Raw genomic sequence first — 7,977 nt, 5'->3', positions numbered from 1 at the left:
TGCTGTTTCGATACTTTGAAGTTGCCCAATCTCCCAAAGAATTCAAAGAAAGGTGCGGATGATTTATCTAATATGGTAAGTGATCGATAATAATTTGGAAGATACCATTTTAGCTGTTTGGTAATTTATTATTAAGTACCAGGAATAATGGTATGATTCACTAAATGATTCACTGATTCACTAAATGATTCACTGATTCACTAAATCAGGGGTGTCCAAACTGATTCATAAAGGGCCGTGTGGCTGCAGGTTTTCATTCCAGCCATGCAGCAGCACCCTGATTTGGCTTATTCAATCAACTGACACACCCACCCTTTAATCAATTCTTTTACACACACACACACACACACACATCAAGGGTGTGTGTGGCTGCAAGTATTTGACTATGTGAAGACAGTTCAGTTGATTGAATGAGCCAAGTCAGGTGTGCTGCTGCATGGCTGGAATGAAAACCTGGCTGTTAATCAAGGGTGGGTGTGGCTGCAAGTATTTGACTATGTGAAGACAGTTCAGTTGATTGAATGAACCAAGTTAGGTGTGCTGCTGCATGGCTGGAATGAAAACCTGCAGCCACACGGCCCTTTATGGATCAGTTTGGACACCCCTGCACTAAATGATTCACTGATTCGATTCACTGATTCGATTCATTTGAATGATTCACTTCAACGATTCAATGAGACTGATTTCATGGTAGGATTCAATTCAAATGAATCAAATTAAATGATTCAATGGGATTGAATCTTTAATTATTAAAGATTGATCACTTATACCAATCTAAATACACAAAATCATTAATTACACCTACAGGGCAAACTGTAGCACCTGGAGGAAACCCACGCAAACACTGGGAGAACATGAAAACTCCACAGAGAAAGGCCCCCATTGGCCACTGGACTCAAACCCAGAACCTTCTTTCTGTGAGGTGGCAGTGCTAACCACTACACCACCGTGCCGCCCATATCAATATAGCTAACCAGAAGAGAATCATTTTAGAGTCTCTTGAAGGAAGAACAGGACTTACATTTGAAGTCTTCTTGAGTTGAAATCCAGATTTTAGCACTAAGAAACCGATGTTAAATTTTCCATAATTAGTTCAAATTTTCAGAAGGTCGTACGAGTTCTTACTGGCAAATTTAGTGTTATATTGATGTATTCTCCTTCGAGATGGAAAGAAACATTTGAAAACAGGTGGTAAAGTGTTGAAAGGAAAATCATACATAAAACATTATTTTAAAAAATTAATCTGGAACTTTAAGCAGCCTTAAATTAAAAAAAAACAGTGGAGATGACTGAGCTGTGAATTTAAAAAAAAAATCATTATTGTGACTATTTTCTTCTGAAGATTAATAAGTGGGTTTAAGGTGGTTGTGTCAGTATTGCCCCAAGTCAAAATTGCATAGGTTAAAAAAGAATAGATTAGGGAATAATAGAGCAAAATAAGAATTGAAATACTGATTTTTGAGTGAATACCTACACAACATTTGATTTTCTCTGAGATGTGCATTTGATGTTTCCAATTTAAATAAGTATCAATGAAAACTGATGATGGCTGATTCCTTGGGTCCAAGGATCAGTAGGATGATTGGCGTTGGTGACACAATTTCTAGTGGCTATTTAGACCAATACTGGACCTGCAAACACTATTACAAAGTGAACATGGAAAACCTTGTGCAGGAGGGCTCTGGCCCACAGCAGCTTTTCTCCAGATATGTTTGTCTTCAGTGGCAGTTTTCCAAACTGATTCAAAAGATTGCAGCCTCGCTTTATGGTTGCTCTCCACCTTGCCTTGTCCCTGGCAATATTCACCCAGTCCTTTTCAGGAAATTCTACTGCATACAGCTGACACTTAAGCTAGTCCTTAAAATGCTTATGTGGAGCTCCCCTATCATGCTTACCCTGACTCAGTTCTCCATAAAACACAGTTTTAGGCATTTGAGTGTCATCCATACGTGCCAGGTGACCAGCCCACTGAAGCTGTCTTGCCAGTAGAATAGCTGTGATACTGGTGATCTTGGCCCGTTCAAGGACTTCAATGTTAGTCTTGTAGTCTTGCCATTTTATTCTCATTATGGAATGAAGGCACCACTGATGAAAGTGTTCCAAAAGTTTTACTTGTTTCCGGTACAGAACCCAGGCTTCTGATCTATAGAGAAGAACCGTGATGACGACAGCTTTGTACATGAGGATCTTGGCAGAGAGATGGAGAGAATGGTTCTCCCATACATGTTTCTGAAGGCAACCGAAGGAGCTGTTAGCTTTAGCTAGTTGATTATCAACATCCTTATCAACTGCGTCATTGCTGGAGATGATGCTACCAAGGTATGTGAAATGGTCGACTGTCTTCACAGTTGATCCTTCAGTGTTGAGGGGTGAAGGGCTATACATGCAATGTAGTGGCGTTTGATAATGCACTTCTATTTTCTTCAGGCTGATAGTGAGGCCAAAGGCTTTGGCTGCAGCAGCAAAGCGATTGACTACAATCCGAAGGTCAGATTCACTGTGTGCAAGAAGAGCGCAATCATCAGCATAGAGAATCTCAAGGATTACCATCTCCATTGTCTTTGTGTGAGCAGTAAGTCTTCTGAGATTGAAAACACTTCCATCAGTCCTGAACCATAGATATATTCCTTCAACAAAGTCATCCTTAGCTTCCTTTAGCATCATGCTAAAGAAAATAGCAAAGAGTGTTGGGGCAAGGACACAACCTTGCTTAACTTCATTACTGATGGGAAATGGTTCTGACATGTCGCTGTGAAGTTTCACTTGCCCCATCTGGCCTTCATGAAGCTGCTGAATAATGGTGAGCAAGGTAGGTGGACAACCAAGCCTTGAAAGGATCTTCCAGAGCCCATCTCTACTGACCATGTCTCATGCCTTAGTAAGATCTATGAAAGCTGCATACAGTTCCATGTTTTGCTTCTGGCATTTCTCCTGGATTTGCCAAGGACAAAAATCATCAGCTGTTCCTCAATTGGCTCTGAAGCCACACTGACTTTCTGACAGGTTTTGAGCAGCAAGTGTGGGAGTAAGCCTGTCCAGGATAACTCTTATGAGTATCTTTCCTGCAATGGACAGCAGAGTGATGCCTCTGCAGTTTGAGCAGTCTGATTTCATGCTCTTCTTGTAGAGAGAGATGATGACAGAGTTACAGAGATCTTGTGGTATGACTCCTGACTCCCAGCATGCCACAAATAGAGCTGTGACCCTCCTAACAAGACAGTCACCTCCAAGTTTATAGACCTCTTGTCATGCTCCGCCCCAGACATCTGCTCCAGAGCTTGCGTATCTCCCGCGTCAACGTTGATCCGGATCCGGGACAGGAATTCCATCCTGCCTGCTTCCCCGTTCAGCGAGCACTCACCTGAATTCACTTCCTGGTTTTCACTGCTGCCTTTATAAATGCCGTTCTCAAAAACAGATTTTGCCAGAACATCTCGTTTGTTTACTCTAGCCATTTATGTGCCTCGTAAGCTGTTCATGGTTTTTTGCACTAGCGGGGTTTTTTTTGTTCATGGTTTTTTGCACTAGCGTTTTTCTTGTCCTTGCCTGCCTTGTTTTTTTGTCAAAGTTTTTGCCTCCTTTTTTACCTAGACTATTTTTGCTATTGTTTCATTGTCTAGTTTGTTTACCTTTTTGCCATGCCCTTTCCCTGGATTAAACCCACCTTATTTATTGGATTACTGTCTGTGTATGTGTTCTGCTTCTGGATCCAAATTTCACCATGCCTCCAGCACCCATAACAGTACGTTCTGGCCAGCATGGATCCAGCAGAACTCACCCATCTGAGAATGGCTGTCCAGCAACAAGGGACTCTCCTCGGGACCCACCAACAAGACCTACAACAAATTACTCAGAACCTTACGACCCTGTCCAACTCACTCAATCTTCTCACCATGCAGATGCAGCACTATCAAGCTGTGCCTACCCCTGTCCAGCCATCTCCTACTTCAGCTCCTGCCACCGCCCTTCTCCATGAGCCAAGACTCCCAGCACCTCAGCCCTATGACGGAGAACCAGGTACTTGCAGATCATTTTTGGCTCAATGCTCATTGATCCTAGAGCTGCAAACTCTGCCCTTCCCCACAGAACGCTCCCGGGTAGCATATACCATCACACTCCTCACTGGCAAGGCCAGGGAGTGAGGAACAGCAGTCTGGGATGCCGATGCACCCTTTTGCTCCAATTTCAAAGATTTCTCTGAGGAAATGAGGCAAACTTTCGATTGCTCTCTGTCCGGCCAGGAGGCGGCTAGAGAACTCATGGAGCTGTGGCAGGGGTCCTGGTCTACCTCAGACTACGCCATCAAGTTCCAGACATTGGCAGCATCGTGCGGTTGGAACAAGAGTGCCCAGGTTGAAGCGTTCCTGCATGGCTTGTCCGACGCCATTAAGGATGAATTGGTATCGTGGGAACTGCCTTCGGACCTCTCCAGCCTCATGGACCTCGCCAACCGTATCAATGCCTGGATCCAGCAATGGAGGAGAGAAAAGACCCGCCCCAGCTTCACCTCCTCTCCACCTCCCACCTCGTCTGTCGAACCCATGAAGGTAGACCAGGTTCAGGTGTCAGTGGAGGAATGACAGCACCGGTGGAGCACAGGGGCCTGCTTCTACTGTGGTCAGCTAGGACACATCTGCCGAGCCTGCCCGCTAAAAGGATGAACCCACCAGTGAATCGAGGGTCCCTGGTGGGCAATGCTCGGAACCAGCCCCCCGCTGATCAACCGTTACTCCCTGTCATCATCATCCATGACAACTAGCATCACCACCTCCAGGCCCTCATTGACTCAGGGGTGGACAGGAACCTGATCTGCTCCACCACCACCAAGCTTCTGGGAATCCTGCTACTCGCTCTCAACGTCACTCTCACTGTCCAGACACTCAATGGCACAGGCTTGACCATCATCACCCACCTTACCACCCCGCTCACCCTGAGGATTTCCGGTAACCACTCAGAAACCATCCAACTTCACGTCATGAACGACCCTCACGTACCCATCGTCCTAGGATTACCCTGGTTAATGCAGTACAACTCCCACCAAAACTGGGCCGACAACACCATCTTAGGCTGGAGCCAGTCCTGCCTAGCTTCCTGCCTGAACTCTGCTCTGCCTCCCGCCAAACCGCTGCAGCTTTCAGCCAGTGAGTTTCCCAACCTCTCTCACGTGCCTCCAGAATACCAGACTTAAAACTCATTTTCAGCAAGACCCAAGCAGTGTCCCTCCCTCCTCACAGACCCTGTGACTGTGGAATAGACCTCCTGCCTGGGTTGGTGCCACCCAAAGGGTGACTCTACTCTCTCTTTCCCATCGAAAGGCAAGCCATGGAGAAGTGCATCTCCGAATCTTTGGCAGCTGGGATCATCCACCCTTCCTCCTCTCCAGCAAGGGTGGGATTCTTCCTTGTGGAAAAGAAGGACAAGTCGCTCCACCCCTGCATTGACTACTGATGCAGCGACAGCAGAGGAGGCCATCATTCCTGATCTCCTTCCAGAAGCTAATGCAGTGGCAGCAGAGGAGGCCATTGCTCCTGAGCCATTCCCACAGCCAGTCCCAGAGCCAGCACCCGAGCCAGCCCCAGGGCGAGCACCCAAACCAGCAGCAGAGTCAGAGCCTGAACCAGAGCCAGAGCCCAAACAGAGCCAGAATTAGAGCCAGTGCCAGCATCCAAACTAGAGCCAGTGCCAGAGCCACTGCCAGTGCCAGCACCAGAGATGGAGTCAGTACCAGAGTCAGTGCCAGAGTTGGAGCCAGTGCCAGTGCAATAGCCAGAGCCAGTGCCCAAACCAGAGTCAGACCCAGAGCCAGTTCCAGAACCAGTGCCACAGGCTGACAGGGCAGCCTCTGCTCCAGGCTTCTTTGAAAATGTTGTCGTCCCCCCACTTCCCGGCTATGAAGATGTGATTGTCCCACCGCCGCTTGGCTATGAAGACATGGTTCTGCCGCTGGGTCATGAGGATGTTGCTGCCAGGCTCCAACAAGGACAGGAGCAGTGCTCAGACAGATCCCTATCTGGAGCCCAAGTCCTGTCCAGAGCTCAAGCCCATGTCCAGTCCAGAACCTAAGTCAAGTCCAGAACCCAAATCCAGGTCCAGTCCAGAGCTCGAGCCCAAGTCCAGTCAGGAGCCTATGTCCAGTCTGAAGCCCAAGTCCTGTCCAAAGTTTGAGTGCATGTCCAGTCAGGAGACCAAGTCCTGTCCAGTGCTCAAACCCATATTAAGTCCAGAGCCAAGCCCAGTCCAGAGCCCAAGTCCTGTCCAGAGCTTGAGCCTATATCCAGTCCAAAGCCCACATCCTCTCCTGAGCCTGAGCCCACATGCAGTCCAGAGTCTGGGTCCTGTTCAGAGCCTGAACCCAAACCCCCACCTGAGCCAAGAGTCTGGTGCCACGTTGGCACAGAGTGGAGTGCCACTGGCAGTGGTGTCCAGTGTCAGGCCTTTATCCTCGGGGCCAGTGAAGATGGATTTGAGCTCCTGGAGGGATCTCTGGTGGGGGGTTCTGTCACACCTGCTTGTGTTGGCATACACAACATATGGACTCTCAGGTGCACTCCAGACAATGCACGCTCTGAGTTGACTCACACGTGCGTGCAGCTAAGGACTCACACCTGCACAGTATTAAGGCACAATTAATGCACCTATATAAGGACTCTAAATGCACACTCACTTTGTGAAGTATTGCATTATTAGACATAGTACCGAGCCTTGTTTTCTTATTGTTCTACTGGTTTCCTGATCCCTGATTTCCTGTTCCTCGTTTTTGATCCTGCTTTGTCTATGATGGTCTGTTTGTGCCTCACTCAACCTATTGCCTGTTTTGCTGTTTCTGATGTATGCCTACCACTTTGGATTGTTTGCCTGATTGTACTTTTCTTAATAATAAACATCTTCTGCACATACATACATCTCCAACCATCACTGACAGAATACGTCACCAGCTGATATTCTACTGTTGGCATTAACATAGTTTTGCTAGTAATTCCTCTTGGATATACAAAGGAAGTGGCTTACCCTATTTCAGTAATATTTGTATTTTGTAAAGTAGTAGGGCTCTCTAGATCCAATGTATTTTTGTATAATTTTAATTTTAATATAAACTTTTAAACTCAAATAGATAGATAGATAGATAGATAGATAGATAGATAGATAGATAGATAGATAGATAATGTAAAAGTTCAATAAAAACAACTAAAGCATCTTCCTACAAATAACTTAATAAAAACTCACAAGGGAAATCTTACTGAAATTCAAATGACTACCAAATATTAGGAAGAACTGAGTTTAAGTTGAAGATACACTAAACAGTATTTAGGCAGAGATTATCCAGTGTAAAGCCATGTCAAATGCCACAATAACCACACTCAGTGCGTTTACATGCACATACTGTAGAGAGAATAGAATTTCTGCTGTTGCTCGACTGAAATCGAAGTTCAAAATGCCATGTATACACCTTAATTCGGCTGAAATTGAACCGAACTTGATTTCTCGGAATCGAGCTACACGACCTAGATTATGTGATTTCTGCCGAGCTACTTAGTGCATGTATACCCTATTGAGCTACATATTCGAGCTACTTACTTCAGCACTGCCCCTTCCGGAAGTGACGAGTGACGAGACCACAAGCGGGAAACACAACAGCCTCGGTCGGCATGACAACGGCATGAATCTTTTCTTTTTGTGGCATTGTTTGCACTGTTAAAATTTAGCTCACTTACTGTATCACCAAATACATCTATACAGCTGTTGCATAGCTGTGAATTGTGTACATAAACAAGTCACTGTATTTGTGTGTGTGTGTGTGTGTGTGTGTGTGTGTGTGTGTGTGTGTGTGTAAGAATATAATCCTGAATACTCCTAAACCTACTCTTGTAAATGCGCGGCCCAAGGGTGACTGTCGTTTAGTGTAGCAGTTTAGGGTTTACTTTAGGCCAGCTACAATACGTGCTGCTCTGTACATTTTGCACTTCCACATGTTCTGTT

The sequence above is a fragment of the Neoarius graeffei genome, chromosome 15 (assembly GCF_027579695.1).
Source record: "Neoarius graeffei isolate fNeoGra1 chromosome 15, fNeoGra1.pri, whole genome shotgun sequence".
NCBI classification, from domain to species: domain Eukaryota; kingdom Metazoa; phylum Chordata; class Actinopteri; order Siluriformes; family Ariidae; genus Neoarius; species Neoarius graeffei.
The sequence above is the reverse complement of the archived record's forward strand: the minus strand, read 5'-3'. Positions refer to the sequence as shown.